This window comes from Scyliorhinus canicula, chromosome 20, assembly GCF_902713615.1.
Source record: "Scyliorhinus canicula chromosome 20, sScyCan1.1, whole genome shotgun sequence".
Taxonomy (NCBI): Eukaryota; Metazoa; Chordata; class Chondrichthyes; order Carcharhiniformes; family Scyliorhinidae; genus Scyliorhinus; species Scyliorhinus canicula.
In genome coordinates, this window is record NC_052165.1 from 69,025,957 (window position 1) to 69,049,572 (window position 23,616).

A 23,616-nucleotide genomic window follows, 5' to 3' on the forward strand; every position below is an offset into this window, starting at 1 on the left:
CCAGGAATACAGTTTATCTTGGGTAATGATATAGATGGATCGCAGGTGGGAGTGATGCCTACTGTGGTTGACAAGCCAGTGGAAAATCAGACAACTGAAGGGTTGAAGGACGAATATCCTGGGATTTTTCCGGATTGTGTTGTAACCCGGTCCCAAAGTCACAGGTTAAGACAAGAGGAGAAATCAAAGAGTGAAGATGAAGTTGAAGTGCAATTATCAGAAACAATTTTTGATCAGATGGTTGAAAAAGAACAAGAACAGGTGGAGGATGAGGCGGATATTTTTAGTTCAGGAAAATTGGCAGAGTTACAACAGAAAGATGTAGAAATAAAACGGATGTATCAGAAAGCATATATGGAAGAGGAATCTGGGAGTATACCAGAGTGTTATTACCGTAAAAGTGATGTCTTGATGAGAAAATGGAGACCTGCACATATGCAGACGGGGGAAAAGTGGGCAGACATTCATCAGGTAGTATTGCCGGTAGGATATAGAAAGGAGGTGTTGCGAGTTGCACGTGAGTTACCAGTGGGAGGTCATTTAGGAATAAGGAAAACTCAAGCTAAAATCCAGAAACATTTTTATTGGCCTGGTCTACATAAAGATGTAGTTAAATGTTGTCAATCATGTCACACATGTCAAGTGATAGGAAAACCTCAAACAGTGATAAAACCAGCGCACTTAATACCCATTCCAGCATTTGAGGAACCATTTCTGAGGGTCCTAATTGATTGTGTAGGACCGCTTCCTAAAACCAAAAGTGGGTATCAATATCTTTTGACTATAATGGATCTGTCTACTAGGTTTCCAGAGGCAATTCCAGTATGTAATATTACAGCTAAAAGGATTGTGGAGGAGTTACTTAAATTCTTTACTGGATATGGACTACCCACAGAAATTCAATCGGATCAAGGATCGAATTTTACTTCAAAGTTATTCAAAGTAGTTATGGATAGCTTAGGAATAAAACAATTGAAATCAACTGCGTACCATCCAGAATCGCAGGGAGCATGAGAAAGGTGGCATCAGACATTAAAGACAATGTTGAAGGCTTATTGTCAAGATTATCCAGAGGATTGGGATAAAGGAATTCCATTCGTACTGTTTGCAATTAGGGATGCACCTAATGAGTCAACCAAATTTACTCCTTTTGAACTAATTTTGGTCATGAGGAAAGAGGGCAGCATGTTAGCATTGTGGATAGCACAGTTGCTTCACAGCTCCAGGGTCCCAGGTTCGATTCCGGCTTGGGTCACTGTCTGTGCGGAGTCTGCATGTCCTCCTCGTGTGTGCGTGGGTTTCCTCCGGGTGCTCCGGTTTCCTCCCACAGTCCAAAGATGTGCAGGTTAGGTGGATTGGCCATGATAAATTGCCCTTAGTGTCCAAAATTGCACTTATGTTGGGTGGGGTTACTGGGTTATGGAGATAGGGTGGAGTTAGAACATAGAACATAGAACAGTACAGCACAGAACAGGCCCTTCGGCCCTCAATGTTGTGCCGAGCCATGATCACCCTACTCAAACCCACGTATCCACCCTATACCCGTAACCCAACAACCCCCCCTTAACCTTACTTTTTATTAGGACACTACGGGCAATTTAGCATGGCCAATCCACCTAACCCGCACATCTTTGGACTGTGGGAGGAAACCGGAGCACCCGGAGGAAACCCACGCACACAGGGGGAGGACGTGCAGACTCCACACAGACAGTGACCCAGCCGGGAATCGAATCTGGGACCCTGGAGCTGTGAAGCATTTATGCTAACCACCATGCTACCCTGCTGCCCCAAAGTTGTTGACCTTGGGTGGGGTGCTCTTTCCAAGAGCCGGTGCAGACTCGATGGGCCGAATGGCCTCCTTCTGCACTGTTATTTCTATGATAAGAGGACCACTTAAATTGATCAAAGAAAAATTGGTGGGTGAGAAATCGGAAATTTCTCACGTATTGGATTACGTGTCAAATTTTAGGGAACGATTAAATAGAGCAGGTGAATTGGCTAGACAACAATTGAAAGTTGCACAAATTGTGATGAAACGGGTAGCGGACAAGAAATCCACAGTTCTTAGTTTTGCAAGTGGAGGTAAAGTTTTAGTGTTGTTACCAGTTGTAGGGGAGCCTTTAAAAGCTAGGTTTTGTGGACCGTATCAGATTGAAAGGAAATTAAGGGAAGTGAATTATGTGGTAAAAACACCAGATAGAAGGAAGGCTCATCGAGTGTGCCATGTGAATATGCTTAAAAGGTACTTTGAAAGGGAGGGAGAGAAAAAAGAGGTTTTAATGATTCTAACTGAAAGTGACGAACCAAATCCAGATGACTGTGAATTTGACACACCTCAAATTAAATTGGAAAATGAGGGTGTTCATAAACATTGGGATGAATTGTTAAGTTACCTTCCAGAGGAAAAACGAACTGACCTGAAAGAGTTATTGATATCACATGGGCAAGTTTGTAGAGATAAATTGGGAAGTACTAAAATGACTATAGATGATGGAGATGTGGGAAAATGCTGTTCCGATCAAACAACATCCATATAGACTTAACCCTTTAAAATTGGCCCAGGTTAACAAAAAGATTGAGAGTATGTTTAAAAATGGCATAATTGAAGTGGGTTGCAGCCAATGGAGCTCACCCATAGTGATGGTACCCAAACGAGAAGATACCCAATGGTTGTGTGTGGACTATCGAAAGGTGAATGCAGTTACAAGAATGGACTCTTATCCTATCCCACGTTTGAAGGATTGCATTGCGAAAGTGGGACAATCTGCTTTTATTCCAACTTCCAGCATGGAAAGAACATTTAAAACATCGTATGGAGTTCTTTGATCAACTTCAGGCGGCGGGTTTAGTGATGAGCCTCGCCAAAAGTGAATTTGGAGAAGCCCGAATCACTTTCCTTGCGGAGTTTCCGATACCCTCAAGACGAAGGGAAATAATGCGATCTCTTAGCATGAATGAATTTAATCGAACCTTTGTGCAAAAGATTTGTAGCGTGGTTACTCCACTGCTGGAATTGCTGAAGAAACGTAAAAAATTTCAATGGACAGTGAACTTTCAACAGGCATTTGACTGCCTGAAAGCTGTAATCACCAATGCTCTTGTATTGGAGAATGGCAAGAGGCTCTGTGGTCAGATTGAACTAAAGTATCTGATTCTAAAGAGAAATGCCGAGGAGTAGAGGAATGGATGGATCGTGCAGTGAGTTTCTTGTTCAAAGAGACTGTCAATCGTGAAGGTTTTCGGTTGGAGGAAGAAGAATGGGAAAGATGGACTTTATTATTATGCCTGTTTGCGTGTGTTTTTTTAAAAACGAAAACGTATATTTACTGTGTGCATTTCTTAGTGGATGGTGCAAAAGTGAAAAATGAAACCATCTTGAAGTTGATGGGTTTTTTTTTCTTGGGGGAGGTGTCATGTGTCAGTACTTTTTAAATAAACATTGTACCTTTAAGCACTGTACCTTTAAGAAAATAGTGATGTCAGAGAGTGGGTGGAGCTGAGCTCAGTTCGGCCATTTTGAAGTTAGTTCTGGGTTTTTAGTTTCAGTTTGAAGAAAGCTTTGGTGTGGCTGTGAGCTGCATTACTGATGATCTCTGCCATGAAGGACTATCTCTTAATCCTTTGGTGAAATTGGAAATGTAAAAAGGTCTCAGTATTGAATATAAATCTAATGTACTTCTGTTTGAAGGATTTGTTAAGTCTTTTGGATGTGTGAAGGAACAGTTTGCAGGATAGGGTAGTGTTGTATTATTTTCAGGGTTATCTTTGAAGTAAGGGGTGTTAAGAGATCCAATGTTTTTTTAAAAGGTTAATTTGAGTTCATGGAATAAACATTGTTTTGTTTTAAAAACCACATGTCCATAATTGTAATACTACACCTGGGGAACAAGCCATGTGCTTCAAAAGCAACAATCCATTAAAGGTGGGGGGGGGGGGGGGTTGGTTGAACTCCATGATATATTTTGGGGTTTTGGGGTACACATGCCTGTATGGCTATGACATCAATGTGGCTGTGGCAAGGCCTGGGGTACGGGGAGTAGTGGGGGAGGAATATGTCAATTTCCTTTTTAAGCTTGGGTTTTGATGAATGTCTCTTGCAGAGACTTGATGCCAGATTCTCCTGGTCAACTGTGTATTCAGCAAACCCAGCAGCCTCAGAGGCAATGAGGTGCAAGGCTCGGTTAGGATCCTTCCACCTTATTTGCATGACTCTCCCATGCTTGTGCTGTTGCCCCAGGCACAGAGGAGGGGGAAACACATTTTTGTAACTCAGAAGTAAATTCCTCATACCTTCACCCTCGCCATTCTGCTGAATGGATCTTTGTCTTTGCACTTGCAATAGAAAATTACCTCATGCCCCTTTGGCCTCCTGTAGTTAAGTTTGTGATCATTTGATTTTTCTGTCAGAGTAGGTTATTCTCTGTTCCTTTCAGACTTCCATTATCAGACTTTTCTGGCCTACACACCTCCTATTATAAAGAGGCGGGCTGAACATCTACTCTCAGAACTGTAGTCTATATGATGATCTAGTATCATGCACCAGGGTGTGCAAAGTGCAGTCCAATAACAACATTCCTTATTGTGGGGCGATATTTGACCTCTGCTTAAGATCAGACACAGCAAGATGGCAGACATTTCATCATGATGGGGGAAATACTCAGGATCTCCCACTTTAGCCCTCTCCTCTACTGTGACACGATAACCTCTGAATGCCTGTGAAGGTATCGGGAATGGCTGGGAAGCTGTGGTCACCAGGGGCTGGATTCTACGCCCTGCCGTGCCACATTTCTGCTCCGACCCATTACGCCGGCCGGTCAGTGGGGATTCCCATTGTGGGGCAGCCCCACGCTTTCGGGAAACCCCCGGCCGCCGGTAAAACAGAGAATCCCGCCGGCGGAGAATCCTGCACATATTTCCCAAGCCATAAGCATGTTTTATTATGTCCATAAGACAATATGACATAGGAGATTTTGGCCCATTGAGTCTGCTGCACAATTCAATGAGATCAAGACTGATCTGATGTGATGAACCTCAACTCTACTTCCCCAGCCTTATCCCCTTCATTCCTCACTGATCAAAAGTCGATCTCTGCCATGAACATACTTAAGGACCCAGCCCCTACAGCTCTCTGTGGTAAAGAATTCCACAGATTTTCTACCCTCTTGAGAGAAGAAATTCCTCCTCGTCGCTGTCTGAAATGGGTGACCCACCCCTTACTCTGAAATAATGCCCTCTGGTCCTAGACTCTCAACATCTAACCTGTCAAACCCCCTGTGAATCCTATACATCTCAATAACGTTGCCTCTTACTCTTCCTTTGGTTAAAAGCAACCATCACAGATGCAGCATTTACATCAGAGGAAAAGGCACCTTTGCAACTCGAGTTCTACAATCTTCTGTATGCATGCCTCTTCCATCAATGGAAAAATAAGAATTCCATCAGAAGTAAGTTTTCCATATGTAACTCTGGCCCCAGCATTTCTGTATTGTGGGAGGATATAAGCTGGAATGCAGCCAGAACTCGAGGCCTAACCTGGACAGCAATATCTTGAACTGAACAGTGGAGATTTTTATGGAAGTGTCTCCAGGTGTTCCTGGGCTACCTTAAGAATTCTACCCACACCAGTAGAGCTGATATAGGTTCCACTCTGCGCCTTACTGCCAAAGATACTTGATCCTGACATTGATTGATTAGCTTTACAATAATTTCATAGAATTTACAGTGCAGAAGGAGGCCATTTGGCCCATCGGGTCTGTACCGGCTCTTGGAAAGAGCACCCTACCCAAGCCCACACCTCCATCCTATCCCCATAACCCAGTAACCCCACCTAACACTAAGGGCAATTTTGGACACTAAGGGCAATTTAGCATTGCCAATCCACCTAACCTGCACATCTTTGGACTGTGGGAAGAAACCGGAGCACCCAGAGGAAACCCACGCACAGAAGAGGAGAAGGTGCAGACTCCGCACAGACAGTAACCCAAGCCGGGAATCGAACCTGAGACCCTGGAGCTGTGAAGCATTTGTGTTAACCACTATGCTAGCGTGCTGCCCATGTTTCTCTTTGGGAAATTAAAGAATGTCCTCCCCTTCTTTGATCTATGGGAGCCACCAGAGCGGCAAAGTATTGCTCCAACATTCAGGCCGGCAGTCGGAGCTGCAGCCTCTGCTCAATTCACATAGGATTGATCCATTCATCATGACTCTAGACTCTAACTCCAACTTGAGCTGGGGCTATGGTTTCGGCTCCAAGCACATTCGCCAAGAAGCTGTGATGTCTATGTAAAGAATACATATATTTACAGAGAAAGTTACGTATCGCTATTTTTACAGCTTCTCTATTATTTTACCTTTTAAATAAATCTAAAAAGACAGTTTAAACCTGGGCACAATTGTTTAATAGTGTGGTATTCTTCACCTTCTGTGCTGATTGGAGAAAATGGAGGATTTCTCACATGTAGGGTGGTCGGTAGATCCCGGAAGATCCTCCAGTGGGCTTCCCGGCAGCCTTTACGCCTCGCAGGATATACCCACGTCCCGCAAGATATCGGAATCAGAATCCCGTCCAAAGGAGGCGTAACCAAATGGTCCACGCCTAAATAGGTTTTAATCCTACTCAGGAATCTACTGGGATCTACCAGCCTCCCCAGCGAGGCCACACCCGGGCGCCATTCAGTACTGGTCCACACAAACGTGGAACAGATGGAACGGCACCTGGGGGGTTTCCCGGGCCATTGGACATCCCTGAGTGACCAGACATAGTGCAAGGTGGTCACCGCGCCCTTTCCCCTGGAATGAGGGCACCCTGGCACTGCCCAGATGGCACCTTGGCACTGCCACCCAGGGTAGCACTGACAAGCTAGCCGGAGCACTGACAGGGTGCCATGGTAGCAGTGCAAGGGTGTTCATGCGGGCCCAGGGTGGCACTGCCAAGCATCAGAGACCGAGGATGGCCATGCCTTTGAAAGGAGGGTGGAGGGGGATATGAAGGGTGGGATGTGAAGGCCAGGTATGTAGGGGGCCCTGGGAGTTTGAGGGGGGTGATGGATGGGGTTCCTGGAAGGGGGGGGGGGCTGTAAGGGTGTGAGGGGGTCCTGAAGAGGGGTGAGCTCCCAGGGACCCCATAGCGGGATGTCCTTATTGGGTTGGGCGTGTGAGGCTGCACATAGCCCCGTTTCTCCGAGGCCCCCAAAGAAATCCCCAACCCTCCCCGTAGCCTGAACACAATATGGGAGGATCAGCGGCTCCCCCACACTTCCCCAACAGCCATACAGGGCACCCCCAGCCCGATCACACACATACAAAATATGCCAGCTTGGCACTTTAGCAGTGCCAACCTGGCACCCTGGCAGTGCCCATGTCAGCTGCCAGTGCTCGAGGTCTCCGAGGCAAAGGGAATGAATCCCAAAGCCTCAGATACCTTCGGAATCTGCACATTCGAGTGAGGCTAGCTGTCTCGCTCTAATATACAGAATTGCCAAAAAGAGATTCCGCACACAATGGGCGGAATTTACATTGCAACGTCTCGCGAATTCGTGTCGGATCTCGCGAGGCATGGCGAGCCGGTTAGATCCCGGGAGTGAGGTCCCGGCTTTTATCGGACATGCTGCGCCGCAGCGAGTTGCTTTTCAGGCACAGTGTGGCCATTAGATTGCGCCTGTGATTTCAGCACTCCCTAAGCCAAAGATGTACTTTTATGTTTCAACCACTCCTACCTGTGAACTAGAAATATTTAACTTGGTGTTCTGCTGGCAGTTTCTCTTCTGTTTTCCCATCAACATCTGTTTTGGCCAGGTACAAGGAAAATCACTTTGTTGTATGTTCACATCTGCAAAATATGAAGCTTTACCTTGATATTCACATGTGTACATCACATACAATACCCTGGTTGCTAAGAAGCCAGATGACAGGTTTGTTTGATGTAGTGTAAAACTGTCGAGGATCTACCTCAGCTACCATAGAGTTGACAACCTACATTTGAAGCCATCTATCTTCACCAAGGCATAGAAAATGCCACTATGGCAGTTTGAGAGTTTGAATTCAGTTTGGAAGATAAAAAGCTGGCATTAGTATAGGTGACCACAAAGCTGTTGGATTGTCTAAACACCTATCTGGTTTACTTTTGCCCTTTAGGGAAGGGCACCTGTCATCCTTACTTGGGGCTGAATTCTCACCATTGAGGTAGGAAGCTCGAGCCAGAGGATTTCCTAACTCGACAGACCCATTTCCTTTAAAAGGGGCCCGACCCTCCACATTTTCATTCTGGGGAGATGGGCGTGGGATGAAATCCAGCCCAATGCCTCCGTTGGCAATTTGGAGGGAGCCATAGAGTTGGGTGAGTATCAAGACCAGCTGGTTAGAGGGCCTGCCCCAGTTTATTGGGACATCAACCCAATTGTATTAAAGGCTTTTGGAGCCTTTAGTCCTCACCTCTCACACCCCTCACCTCTCTATCCACTTCTCATGCAGCCCGGATATCCCTTCCATGTCCTACAGGCCTGCTACCAACCCCATAATTTACCATGCTCACTGACCCACTAAACACCTTACTATACCAAGAAGCTATATAACAACAATGCCAAGACTTGAAATGCACTGAAAAAAACACCCACCCAGAAATCTGCTGTGAAAAACCTGCTCCATTTCCATCCCTAGAAAATGAGTCATTGTAGATTACTAACAGAAGCTTTACCTCATCATTCCTCTCAATGTTGTCCAAATAAACATACATTGAAAGAGTTTAAAGAAAGATTAACTTCCTATAAGCTAATAAAGATATTAGTCAATCAGAGTAAACACTTCCACTGAAAACAGACCTCTGCTGAGTTAATCCATTCGTGAATTTAAGAGCTCAGCCAAGTATTCATAATGAGGCCATCTATGAATTATATCAACATAAACAGGTGGACAGTAATCTGTTTCTCCAGATGGCTGTATTAATTCAAAATAATAATAAAATTATTATCAATTTTCTCTGTTATTTGATGTGATTTATGTATCTTATTAGCAGCTTATATATTACTTAATAGGATGAATACTTATCTCAAGTAACAGTTTTTCCATGCTCATCAAATTTGTAACTCTTAATCTATTGTGCTGCATTTTTGTTGGTTCCGTTTTGTATTTACTGGATATAAGTGTTGCTTTCAAGTATACATTTGTTATCCATAATTGGTTTCGCTGAGATGGTGTCATAGATCTCCTTGGCTACTGGACTCCTTGTGATGATGGTGCTCCCAAAGTGGTATCAGGTAGGGAATTCCAGGATTTGAACATAGTGATTGTGAGAGAGTAGTAAAATATGTCCAAGCCAGGATGGCACGCAGTTTGGAGGTGAAGATGATCTTCTGATGACATTGCTGTTCTTGTTCTTCTCAGTGGTAGCGGTCCCTGGACTGGGAGACACTTGAAGTAAACTGAGTTTGCGCTGCTGCGTAACACAGAATCCCTATAGTGCAGAAGGAGACCATTCAGCACAGCGGGTTTGCACTGACTCTCCGAAAGAGCACCACTCCCCTGACCTATCCCTGTAACCCCACCTAACCTGTACATCTTTGGACACTTAAAAGGCAATTTAGCAAGGCCAATCCACCTAACCTGCATAACCTTTGACTGTGGGAGGAAACCGGAGCACCCGGAGGAAACACACACAGAGATGGGGAGAAAGTGCAAAATCCACACCGTTACCCAACCTGGGTCCCTGGCACTGTGAGGCAGCAGTGTTAATCACTGTGCCACCCAGTATATAGTGATAGTCTGTACTGTAGCCACAGTGCACCAATGGTAAAGGCATTGAATGTTGCATCTCACAGGATTACAGAAGTAATAATAATGTCTAGGTACTATTTCTTAGCAACTCTATAATTGTATCTAACAGATGTGGTCATAGTGCAAATGTTAAGCAATACCTGTGCAATCAGCAAAAAGGTGGAGCTTTATTTGAAGAAAAGTGGGGAAATACTCCCAACGTTGGTGACCAGCATCTATCCCTTAATGAACAAAGCAAAGTGTAGCCATTTATTGCTGTTTCTGTGCAGTTTAAATGCTGTGTTTGCCTACACTTCTAAAGTATTTCCTTGGCTACGCAGCACTTCAGGACATTGTTAGAATGCGAGGGTAACTATGTAAATGCAAGTTCTTATTTCAACAAAAGCCATTGGAAATTGTTGAGTTATCTCATTGATGTTCATGCGATATTGCTGGGCTTAAACAGCTGCTGTGTTTGTCAGCATAGCACACACTGCACTTCAATGATAATTCATTGCATATGAAGTACTTTGAGATATTTTAATGATGTGTTAAAAAGCCCTATAAATGCAAGCCTTTTATAATTACTATAACATTTCCTCCATGGACCCTTGATATCACTGTACAGATATGTGATACTAGAAATGGTTCCTGCAAAACAGCACCCCACAAAATCACAGCGTGATAAAGTTAAAGATTGTAACGATGTAATGTAGTGATGTGAAAAGGAATGGCATTTGTTATATGCATTAGATATTTTACTTTATACAGTCACTCAGTACTTTCTTCTTTGTCTAGTTTTAAAACTTTTTAACATTGTTACTTCTTCACCCACCCAAATACGTTTGACGAGTTATAGCTTGGCATCTCGGTTTGTTACATATAGTAAGCTCTCAAGAGGTTAAAATATATAGAGCAAAGTTTATCTCCCTATAATTGACTGCCAAGAAATCTTGCAGTCATCAAAGCAATATCACAATCTCACATAATATTAGCCCTCTGCCATACTCATCCTTATTATTTGCGTCCCTATGTCACGGCGCTTGCCTAATTCACATGCAACGCATCAGCAACAAGTAAAGTTAGAAATTAAAGTTATGAATTAAACAATTGTCATTGGCTTTAAAGCTCTATCACCAGGTCTTTCTGATATTCATGCTTCAGTATCACTGTTTGACTTCATTAGATCCATTCAAATGAATTGCTGCTTTATATCTTACTGTTAGCTATCCATTATCCTATATATATTTACCAGGACATGGTATCTGTTTGATGAAAGGGTGTAATGACTGAAGAGGGTAAACCCTTTCCTGTTCCAAAGTTTTTAAAGGATGTAGATTTACTGTTGATATGCAATACTTTGAATCGTTTTAAATCCCCTTTTTAAAAATTACTCAACTGAAAGCTTTGCCCAAAACTCCAGTTAGTCACAGCTCTACATTTCCCATGTTAAACTGCAGCAGCCAAATTTGCTGGATTGTTAGTTGCGTGAAAATTATGTTGGAGCAGAGGAACAAATCCTGAATTGGACAGAGAAGTCTTTTACGTTTTTACCACCTTTACTTCTCAGCATTGTCCTGTGACTTAGAGTCAATATTTCTAATCCGCAATAATTAATAGCTGCTGCTTTTTACACGCATTGAAGGTCGTTTTAGGAGCAGGCAATGATTGTAGGTTGCACTTGGCTTACCTTGATACAAGTCCAGGCATCCTCTCTGCAGAGGCACATCAAGTAATCATTTCTTTGCCTTTGAAGAATGTTTGCAAAACAGCTTTGAGATAGTAAACGTGTCTCCGTCTTGTTGAGAAGCTGTGGTTATGAGTATAGAAATCACTTAGTTACGCTACTGAAATGGGATTAACTGTGCACTGCAGCAATTTACCCAGCACCTTGAAGGCGTGGAGAGAGCTTTCACCTCCGCACTTCAACAGCATCTTCCCAGTGTGATTGTGCTCAGCTGCTTGTGCAAGCAAATAGTTAGCCTTGGATACAGACTAAATAGAGCGGATCTGGAGGAAAGGTCATGCTCCCACGAGAAGATTAAACGTGTGGATTGAAAGGGCACTGTTTACCTTTAGTGCTGCCTTAGCTAAGTTGTCCGGTTGAATATTTTGGGAAATAGCTGGACACTTTCCTTGTGATTTGCATTAATTGTCAACCAATCTGGTGTTTTGAACTTTATTGATATGCTTGTAGGACTCCATGCATTCCTCACTTGTAGGCGGCATATTTGAGAACAGTTGTCATGTTCCTGCAGCAAAAGCACAAATCTTATTTCAGAATCATTATGGATTCCAATCAGCATTGTGCCGCCAGGCACTGCATTAAGGTCTGCTTCATAATGGCAACAAGATTTTCAGTGAAGGGATGGTGAAACTTTAATATTTGAGCTGGTGTACTATGGCAACCAATTGACGTGTCATGGGTGTGATTTAATGGAAATGTTTCAAAGTGTCATTTGTGGCGGGTTTGTGGGGAGTTTCCCGCTGGCTCTGCTGGCAAGTTCTCCAGCGCTATCTAACGGCATGTAGTCACTTTTTTGGGCCCTGCGGAGTTTCTCACTGGTTTAGCCCACGCTTAGTTTTTTTTCCATCTCTGGGAGCTGAACTCCATTTTTAAGCGGTGCCCCACTCTCTAAGTGAGCTCGCACTCACCACCCATCGACATATAACCCCCCCCCCCTCCCTCCCACACACGTGGGCACTAATCTCTCCCCAAGTGAGGACACCACGCTATGGGGTCCCTGGGGGCAACCCTCCTCTGGCCTCCCCATGCCCCTTAAATGCCCCCCTTTCCGTACTCCCGCAAATCACCACCCCCCCCAACTTCCCAGAGGCCCCTACTTACCTGCCCTGCACACCCCCACAGTTCATAAGCCCCATCCTCCTTTCATGGACATGGCCCCCCCGCCTCATTGCCTGACTCTTGGCAGCGCCACCCTGGCACCAAAGTACCCTTTCACTGCTACCCTCGCACCTTGGCAGTGCTGCTACCAGATTTTCAGTGTCACTCATGCACCCACCTTGGCAATTCCAAGGTGCTTGTGCGAGGATGCCAGCCGGCCAGTGCCAAGGTGCCCGCGTTCCAGGGGGAGGGCCAGGGCGCCACCCTGCACTATCCCTGACCACCAAAGGGCTGGCATTTGTGTGGACCGGTACTGAACGGCACCCGGCTGTCACCTCACTAGGGAGACTGGGAGATCCTGTGAGGCCTGTAAGTAGGCTTTAAGTAGGGTTAAGGCCTACTTATGCGAGCGTGGCTTAGTCCCGCCCATTTCTGGCAGGTTCCTGATCCAAGGCCTCATGGGACTTGGGGACATACCTGCAGGAGGCTTCACCTGGGATCTACCGGCCATGCCGCGCTCCGATTGAGGCAGGACATGGCCGGTAGATCACACCCATGAAGTGATGGGGATGAGCCCTTGGGCGCCGTTCAGGTCAATGGGATATTCCGGTCCCACTGCGGCCCGTGGGTTAATCGGCAACGAGGGGTGCAATCACCGGGAAATCCAATTAGCAAGGGCGAGGTCAGTCAATCCCACCTCTCCCACTGAAAAACACGTGGTGGGTTGGTCGGTAAATCCCGCCCGTTATCTCCTTTTCACCTATTCCACAGACCCCTGCGAAATGGCAGGAGTGCTAAAGACTAAGTCTATCCCCCCAGTTTGGGACAGAAAATCCAGGAAATAAATTGGTGCCTTGAGCAGCTATTCAACAAGAGATTTCAGGGCTGGCTGGTGATAGAGGCTCAAGGGCCAGGTGTCTGCCCATTATATTCGTCTCGGAAAAGATGCATACAATTTAATGGATATGAAACAAAACTTTGAGAACAAGTAAACCCCAAAAGATTTGTAGTAATTCTAGTATTTGTACTTATCACACGTGTGGATGAGATTTGCATATCAACCTGTCTGCCGGGGTAGCTGCTCTTGGCTGATGAGACTCTGGCTTCCACAGATGTTAGATGTATTAGGTACATCCTTGGGTGCAAAATTTGTCACCCGCTTACATTTCCCACTTGTAATTTATCCTCCATTGTGTGTGCTTGAATTGAAACAGAACATCAGATGATTAACTAATTTTGCTGCTACTGGTTTCCTTTTAGAAGTAAGGATTTGGTGCTTGTGGGCTTACTTGCATGTATTTCTTATCTATTATTCCTCGAATACCTGAGAGTAGTTGAACACTTCATTGCATTTTAAACATCGTCATTAGACAATGGAAAGCTGTTAGGTTGCATAAGAAGCTTCGACATCCTGACTAAATGAACACATTTTAGCCTGTGCTGAATTAGTTGATCTTAGTTGAGCATACGGTAATTACGAACATAATAGGAGCACAAGTGGACCACAGCCCACCGAGCCTGCTCCGCCATTCAATATGATCATGGCTCGTCTTGCGTTTCAATTCCATTTTCCTGCCCACTCCCATAACCCTGAATTCTCTGAAAAGTCCAAAATCTGTCTGTCCCAGCCTTAAATATGTTCAGCGATGGAGCATCCACAGCCGTCTGGATTAGACAATTCCAAAGGTTCACAACCCTTTGAGCAAAGACATTTCTCCTCAACTCGGTCCTGACTTACCTGTCCCTCACCTTGAGACTGTGTGCTCCGTGTTTTAGATTCTGCAACCGATAGATCAATCTCTCTGCATCTACCTCTTCAGAATTTTGCACGTTTCAATGAGATTCTCTCTTATTCTACTAAACTGCAGAGAGTCGAAGCCCAGTTAACCCAGCCTCTCATCATAAGTCAATCCCTTCATCCCAGGGTCCAATTTATTGAACCTTGGCTGTACCTCATGCAATGCATCTCTTAAATGTGGAGACCAAGACTGCACATTGTACTCCAGCCGGCATCAATGTTCCTGTCATAGGGACGAGAAATATTAGTCGAGGCTTCAAATTCTGACCACAACCTTTGCAGGATGTTGTCCACAAATGGTCAGGATTGCGATATGATCACCTGTGAAAAGGTCCAAACTTGAATGTGAACAGCAGTCGGTCTAGAATGTCTGTCACTAACCTTCAAGAGAGGAGGGAAGAAAATTCAGGGAGAAAGGAAAAAACTGTCCATGCCTCAAGCGTTATAATGTTTGTACCCTACTTCTCAGTTCAGAACATAAATTTTCTTGTCCCAACACCCCCAGTTTCTAACTGCATGCTTCAGTTTCTAACACTTTCTCTTATCTGTTATATGAATTATTATATTTGAATGCATGCTCGCTGCAGCAATTCGAGGATTATTCAGCAGTAGGTTCGTGCCTCAAATCACAGAGTTCGAAGAGGTTTCTAAGTGAGCCACCTCAGGAATGAAAGAGTTAGCAAAGCTTCCTTTCCAGATGCATCACCATGGCTTTCATGGACCCAAACGCAAAGAAACATACGAACTATGAGCAGGCCATCCAGCCCCTTGCGCCTGCTCCGCCATCAAAGAACAAATACAAATTACAGCACAGGAACAGGCCCTTCGGCCCTCCAAGCCTGCACCGATCCAGATCCCCTATCTAAAACTGTCGCAAAGATCATGGCTGATCTGATTGTAGCTTCAACCTTGTGATGATATGCATAAAGCAAGTTGTTATGCATGACATCCGACCACTAGGTGGCAGTGCAAACTCACCATGTGACTGTGGCTGGGGAGTTGGGAGTAGGTCGTGCTGGAGGATAAAGGTATTTTGCAGTAGCTCTACAATGATTAATTAGTGTTCGTAGTTTATTCTTTTACTTATCCTAGCTATCTTAACATGCAAGTTATTTCATCATAAACTATTTAAACTAGATGTTCTGTCGTTCATCATTCGCTTCGGCCAGTCTACAGAACATAACAAACCTCACATTCCTACCTAACCCCGATAACTTTTCACCCCCTTGCTTACCCTTCCTTATTTTCTTCCTGAAAAAATATTCAAAGACTCCACCTCCACCGCCTTTTGAGGAAGAGCGTTCCAAAGCCTCTCAACCCTCTGAGAGAAATTAGGGGCGCGATTCTCTGATATTGAGGCCAAGTGTTTGCACCGTCTTGAACGCCGTCGCGTTTCATTTCGCCGCGAACAGGGCCCGAGTACAGGGGGCCAGCACGGCACTGGAGCGGTTCACGCCGGCCTTCTGAGTTATGAATGTACTCCGATGAAAGTCAATTTTTGGGAACCCATGTTTTAGGCAAAAGTTAGGAGTCGACCTTCACACAAATAATGTTTTTGAGGGTCTTACTTTCAACTAAAAGTAATGGGGAGAAGCGATTGCTGATATGTAAAGAAACATACAATTAGCACTCTCATCATTTGAGTACATGTCTGTGAACCGTCATGAACCAACCTTGGATGGGATTCTCCCATGCCGCGCCATATGGGAGAATTGCCATTCAGGCCATTTCTTCCCATGGCGCCGGTCCGACACTGGCAGGCGATTCTCTGAGCAGCGGAGAATCAGTGCCTTTTGGGCCAGCGCGTTTGGCGCATCGCCTGTCATGGGCCACTGTCCGCGGCCGGGCCGCCGATTCTCCGGCCTTGATGGGCTGAGCGGCTGTGCGGAAACGCCGGTGCCGTTCACACCTGCTCACAACCGGCAGGAACTGTGCGCGTAGGGTCGGCCTGTGTGTGGGGGGGGGGGGGGGGGGGTGGGGTGGAGAGAGATGCTCCTTCACCGGTGGGGGGGGTGGACTCCGATGGGGTCTGGCCCGCGATCGGGGCCCACCAATTGGCGGGCCAGCCTCTCCAGCCCCGGCCCTATTTTATGCGGCCGGCCCCTGAACCCCCATGTTGCGTCAGGGCCCGCGTGTTGAAGAAGTCCCCCGCGCATACGCGGGTTGGCATCGCCCCCAGTGCGCACCAGGAAGTGAGGCTGGAGCGGCGTGAACTGTGCCCGCGCCCGTTTCGGAAAGGCGAAAGGCGACTGTGTTCACGTCGCCACGGACAGTGTGTCCCACGATCGGAGAATCGCACCCCTTATCTTTGCTTCCAAGCACAATTGCAGGGCTTAAACTGTCCGTAAAGAATCTTTTTTCCAGGGGCAGCACGGCGGTGCAGTGGTTAGCACTGGTGCCTCAGGCACTGAGGTCCCAAGTTCGATCCCGGCTCTGGGTCACTGTCCATGTGGAGTTTGCACATTCTCCCCGTGTTTCCGTGGGTTTGGCCCCCACAACCCAAAGATGTGCAGGAGTGGCCACACTAAATTGTCCCTTAATTGGAAAAAATTAATTGGTCACTCTAAATTTAAAAAAAGAATCTTTTTTCCACTCCCATGAACTTTGAACTGGACATGGAGCTCCTAATCTTTCAAGTAGCATGGCACCCGGAACCAGATTGATCCGCTTGTTGGGTGTTAGGTGAGCATTACGACCCGTCAAGGTGGCACTCCCACCAAAAGCCCACAGAGACATCAAACCTGAGCCTGTCACTCCCTGATGCAGGTTCATTAGGCTGTACTCCCACTGCAGGGAGCCTGCCCACGCCTCCACAGGCTGGGAGAAAAAGACCTGCACTTTCAATACTGGTTGGAGGTCAGGGATGAGAAAGCAAAGGGAAAGGCCGCACCATTGGAAAGTGTCACACAATTACAATATTGTTTTAATAAATAGAAATGGGGGAGGGGGTGCTCACCTTTACAGGAGATTGACTATTACTCACGTATTATGATGCGCCAAGTTCACAGTCTCACCAGTACGGATCCAATTTAATTTTCCTGTCAATTGGAAAGTCAGATGCATGTTGAGGAGGCAGAAAAGCCAAGCAACCAGTCCATTCGCCAGTCTCTTTGGCAGGATGGTGGGCATTAGCATTGCCAGCTGCAACAGAAGATCACCAATAATTTGTCACTCGGAGTAATTGGTACCACAGCTGGAACAAACGTTAAATTGAAAGCAGAATTTCTTTTGATTAGAAGCATGCAAAATGAAGTCATCACGCTGCATGGGACACAGCAATGTAACAAAATAAAGCCACATGCATGTTGACTTGCCCTGCTGAACCTTTTCATTAATCTGATAAAAGTCTGAGTGATTGTTAAATTTAAAATGTAGAGCAGAATCTTGTCATTTTTTTTCGAAGTGTCAGACTCGGATTGAAAACTGACTTGTTGCTCTCCAGTTGCACAGGGCAGTTTTCACTCCAGATCTTGAGCCAATTCAATTAAAAAGAATGAGTGGGCACGCTTTAGGCCGTCACTCTGGCGGGGCGGGTCCTGATTGAGTTGGCACCTGGCTTCTCGGAGATCAGGGTGCCAGCTTTAAAATGGTGCCCAATTCGAAGTGAAGTTTTACTTTATTTCCTGCCCCCCTCCCACTCCGGACACCGTGGATGTATAGTGGCGTACCCCCCACCCTCAGTAGCCACACCGCCTTGTCCCTGAAAGTTCCCCCTCACAGCTCAATGTCACCTCTATCCCCCATGAATGGAAACCTACCCCAACAGTGGGGCTAACAAGAGGGTCCGCACCCGCATTACCCCGGCATAGGGCAGTACTGCCAAGTTGATACTATACCAACCTGGCAGTGTCAACAGGGTGCAGTGCTCTGGCATTTCCCTCTCCCTCCCAGGGGCTATACTTACCTCTGTGTCTTCGCAGGGACTCCCTTGATGAACCGTATTTACAAAGCATCGGCAAGGTATGAATATTTAGTGTGGGGTGGATCACGTTGCGGGAAGGCCTATTAATATTAAAATTTATTATAATCCATTTAAATGAGGTCCCAGCCCTTCGTGGGCCTGAACCCCAGGACATCGCCGGCGAGGGGCGGGAAAATCGGGAAACGCAATCCCCCTGACGGCGATCGCAATCTGAAAATCGCTCAGGTAGTGTTTTAGTTGAATGACTTCTCATCATGTCATTAAACCCAATGTACAGGCAATTGATAAAAATGTTCAAGTTTATCTTCCTCAACTCTCAGTTCCCAAATGGCTCTTTTAGTTACTGATGCAATGAATAGTCTTCCAAGTCTTTCAAGTGACATGCTGATCATTTCAATGTACTTACTAAGGTAAGCTGATGCGCATGGTTGCTGTGACAACAATTGAATCTTGAAGCTCAAAGAAATCGAATGAATACCAGGTTATTCACAGCAGTTTGTTTCTTGTGGATTCAGGCCATGAACATCTGGTGCAAATAACACCAGTTTATCCTTTTGTTTAGACATGTGAGAACTTATTTTGTGTCTCTGGGACAACAGAAAATATTCTTCAGCCTGTTATCTGTTTTGGATGAAGTGACTAGCTAATCTGCTCAGGATATTGTGATTCAGAAAAATCCCAACACAAATATAATTTATGAACGATCAATTAAATGATCCACAAGTGGATGAAGGAACATGAAAAACTGATAAAACATAAAAGAAATAGGTGGACATTAAATGTGGTGAAGACACCAAATTGGAGGGGAATACTGAGAAGGATGGCTGAATGGACTCATAATTGACAAATGAAGTTTAAGACAGAAATGTGTGCCAAAGTATATTTTAATCGGAAGAATAGGGAGGTCATATCACTTGGTACTTGGAAGGTGCAAGCCTAGGCAGGAAAAGCAACAAAGATAATACAGCATAGAATAAGCCCTTCAGCCCTCCAAACCTGTACCAGTCATGATACCAACCTTTGCCAAAACCCTCAGCATTTCCTTGTGCCATATCCCTCTATACCCATCCTATCTATGTATTTGTCAAGCTGCCTTTTGAATGCCATTAATGTATCTGCTTCCACATCCTCCCCTGGCAACGCGTTCCAGGCACTCACCACCCTCTGCATAAAACACCTGCCTCACACATCTCTAAACTTTGCCCCATGGACCTTAAACCCATGCCCCCTGGTGACTGACCCTCCACCCTGGGAAAGAATGCCTACCCATCCACTATATCCATGCCCCTCATAATCTTGTAGACCTCCAACCTCAACCTCCGTCTTTCTAATGAAAACAGTCCGAGTCTATTCAGCCTCTCCGCATAGCTAACGCCCTCCAGACCAGGCAACATCCTGGTAAAGCTCCTCTACTCCCTCTCCAAAGCCTCCACATCCTTCTGGTAGTGTGGCGACCAGAATTGTGCGCAATATTTCAAGTGCAGCCTCACCAAGATTCTATACAACTGGAGCATGACTTGCCAGTTTTGATACTCGATGTCCCATCCAATGAAGGCAAGCATTCCGTGATCCCTGGGTGTTCAAATACACCAATCACTAAAAGCTATGACACAGGTTAGCAGAGCCATGAAGAAATTGATAAAGCGACATACAGTTCTGACTGCTGTATTATAAATGGGATGTAGAGATGCTGGAGAGGGTGCAGAGATGTAGTCTGGAATTCTCCGCCCGACGGGATTCTCCTGTCCCGCTGCAGTGAGTCGAGTTTCGGCTGAGCGCCAAATTCTTTGTTCTCGCTGGCAGCGCGGAAGGGCGAACTCGGATCGGAGAATTCCGGCCCCACAAGGAGGATACAGAACACAAACCCATCCCCTGGCACCCACTAACGTGCTACCATATGAGTTCTTAACCACTGTATCTACCTGTTCTGCTACCTTAAGGGACTGATGTACATGCACACCAAGGTCCCTCTGATCCTCGGTGCTTCCCAGGGTCATGCATTCCTTTACCTCCTTTAGCCTGCCCAGTGCATCACCTCACATGTAGAAAGTTTAGGTTCCCCACCATGGGTTTCCCATGGCATGGGGTGGATTCAATGGGAAATTCCATTGACAGCGGCGGGACCAGATGATCCTGCCGTTGGCCAATAGTGGGCCACATCCCACCACTGAGAAACACGCCATGTGGGGGAGGCCAGAGGATCTCACGCGAACTGTTGCTACCCTAGATTGTAATGAGCCATCAGGATAGGACAGTTGTTGGCTTGGAAGTAATGTTTCCCCATGACTACATATGCTTGGTATCTGCATTGAACTGAAGGGTGCTCTGTTGGTTGAAACACCAGTACCTATGGAACAACATCCCAGAACAGACATAAATAGGGAACAGGGAATCTAACTGAACAGTAGAGTAATAAGAACCTAATTTGAGCTAACCGTATTGTCTACCTGGCAGCTGGTCGTTCTTCATCCAGGAACTCCAATGTTATTGGAACTGCTCAATTTTCAATCCATTGAAATGAAAGGAAATGAAAATCAAGGCGGGTCTATATTGGATAATCAAACCTCAATGTTAGTTAACTCCACAGACGGTGAAGCTGAGGATCACCTCCAGAAAACCTTCTAGCACTAAACCTGAAACATGAAGGGATTAAATGCTTTTCTCCTGCAATTTGTTATTTAGGAACATATAAATGGAAGGTGTGGTAGTTCATTATGCCAATCGACTTGGATTACCTGTAAAGAAATTCCCAGATGGAATGTAGCCAGTCTGTTTGGAATCCATATCACTGTGCCTGATAGTTTGGGGTGTTTTTATTAATAATAATCATTATTGTCACAAGTAGGCTTGCATTAACAGTGCAATGAAGTTACTGTGAAAATCCCCTCGTCGTCACACTCCGGCGCCTGCTCAGGTACACAGAGGGAGAATTCCGAATGTCCAAATTACCTAACAGCACGTCTTTTGTGACTTGTGGGAGGAAACCGGAGCACCCGGTGGAAACCCACGCAGAGAGGGGGAGAACGTGCAGACTCCACACAGTGACCCAAGCTGGGAATCGAACCTTGGACCCTGGCGCTGTGAAGCAACAGCGCTAACCACTGTGCTATTAGCTTTATACATCTTTTGTGAGATTCCCTAATCATTTTTTTGATCATAATTCATGAGTTCAGTCTTTTCACAGTGGTTAAAGCCACAGTCTTCAGCAGAAACATTCCTTTCCACACTTAACCCCAAGGGCACAGCAAACACTCACAGGCAGAAGATTAATTCAGTGACAGGGAGGAACCTTGTGAATCTCTGACTGAAAATAAAAATGATACTCCATTCAAAATGATCCTTTACCGCCTGAAGATGTTAACTCAGGCGCTGTCCCATGCAGGTGGTTGTTTTTCATTTGTGAGAATTGGCAGGCTATTTGACTGTCGGAGGCGTCACACGATTCACTTTGGAAACTGCATTGTTTCATTGCCCTTGGTTTGGATGGCTGTTCTGATCACTGCTCACTGTCTGAGCAGTGAAGGCGCTATTTATTCTCGCCATACAAAGGTACTTGCAGTTCAGCAGCGGGTAAATGGATGATGAAAGAACAATCTTAACACATGACGTTTTGGCCACTTGTGTTCAGTCACAAATAATGCTGCTCTTAATGCAAAACCGATGTGGCTTCAGCATCCACAGAAAAGAAAAAGCAGAGAGAAATCACACCCGCGACATTCCGGCGTGTTCCACCGGACACCACGAAACATGGTGGAGGCCTAGAATCAAGTTGCTTGGCTGACCTCTGACTCGGGTTGATGCATAAAACGAGGGAAAGGAAAATTTTATGTTTAAAAAAAAAAGTAATATATTCTGGAAAATCATACAAGCTGTTGACAATCGATGTGTCACTTTACAAAAAGATCGCTGTATTCTGGAACATTCATTCCTGTGTTCTCCATGAACATGAACCAGAATGTAAACACAGCTGTTGTCACAGCACTATTTTCTAAACGTTTTAATGTAAAATTAAATGGCAAACTGATAATGGTGTGCTTTTAGCTTCATCTGCCCCTTACCTTTGGGATTAACTCGGCCTCCAAACAGTTGTAATAACTGATGCAATGGGTCTGACGATAACATTTGTTTAATTGAACTGTTGCATTAAAAAAGATTTCACTTTGCCATATCAATTTTGCAAGGAAATCTTTATGGTTGGCAATGGAACATAGGAATTAAGAGCAGACGTAGGCAATTCAGCCCTTCGAACCTGCTCCACCATTCAATCAGATCATGGTTCATCTCTTCCTGGTCTCAAATCCACCTCCCTAACTGTTTCCCAAAACCCTTTAACGCGTTAACATCAGGAATATATCTATCTTCTTGAAAACATTTAATAGCTGAGGAAAGGATTTCAAATTTACTGTCAGTTTACCAAAGGTGTTTTTAATGCCTTGATTGTGGGGACGAGCGCTAATCTGGTTAATATTTATCCCAAAGATCAAACAAAATGTGTGCTATAATTACAATAATGCGATGTAATCCAAAAGGAGAAAACCAGGCGGGATTCTCTGATCCCGAGGCTAAGTGTTGACGCCGTCGTAAACGCCATTGCGTTTCACGACGGCGTCAACATGGCCTCAGAAGCAGCAATACTGACCTCTACAGGGGCCAGCACAGCATGGAGCGACCCACGCCGCTCCAGCTGCCCCTCCCCGGCATAAGATGGGCGCCGCGGGTCTGCGCATGCGCAATGGGACCGGCGCCAATGTGCTCATGCGCAGTGGCTCCCTTCTCCGCACTGGCCCTGCCGCTACAGGGGCCGGCGTGGAACAAAAGAGGCCCTCAGCCCGAGAGGCCGGCGTGCCGATCGGTGTGCTCCGATCGCGGGCCAGGCCACAGCGGAGGCCGCCCCCCCCCCCCCCCCCCCCCCCCGGGTCAGAACCCCCCAACAGGCCACCCCCGGATGGATCCACGCCGAGGTCCCGCCGGGTAAGAGCAGGTGTGAACAACGCCGGCGGGATTCGGCTTTTTTGCCGTAGCTGCTCGGCCCATCCCGGGAGGAGAATCGCCAGGGGGGACCGCTTGGAGCGTAGAGCGGACCCCAACCAGCGCTGCGCCGACCGGCGCGGCGCCAATGGCAGCAATTCTCCGCTCTCCTGAAAATTGGTGGACCGGCGTCGGGGCGGCGTGGGGCGATTCGCGCCCGTCCCGGAGATTCTCCGGCCCGGCCCCGGGGTGAGAGAATCCCGCCCAACATGTTTCCATTGTGTTCAAGGAGTAAAGTGACCTTGTACAATGTGCAGCAATTCTCACTAAACTTTG

At 45.9% G+C, this 23,616-nt stretch overlaps 1 protein-coding gene and 1 long non-coding RNA gene across 6 annotated transcripts in view; one reads left to right on the forward strand and one right to left on the reverse strand.

Moving 5' to 3' along the window:
- Window positions 1-23,616, forward strand: part of LOC119954733 (A disintegrin and metalloproteinase with thrombospondin motifs 20-like) — a 469,933-nt gene that overhangs the window by 358,688 nt on the left and 87,629 nt on the right. The window lies entirely within an intron of this gene.
- Window positions 1-23,616, reverse strand: part of LOC119954734 — a 117,911-nt gene that overhangs the window by 43,442 nt on the left and 50,853 nt on the right. For 3 of the 5 annotated variants that reach the window (XR_005458310.1, XR_005458306.1, XR_005458308.1), the window contains exons 1-2: window positions 11,438-11,684; window positions 7,716-7,828 (exon numbers count right to left, since the gene is read on the reverse strand). This is a non-coding gene — a long non-coding RNA (uncharacterized LOC119954734). Of the gene's footprint in view, window positions 1-7,715; window positions 7,829-11,437; window positions 11,685-17,373; window positions 17,532-20,759; window positions 20,858-23,616 lie in introns of those variants that run through there. The other 2 variants (XR_005458309.1, XR_005458307.1) reach the window with 2 other exon arrangements.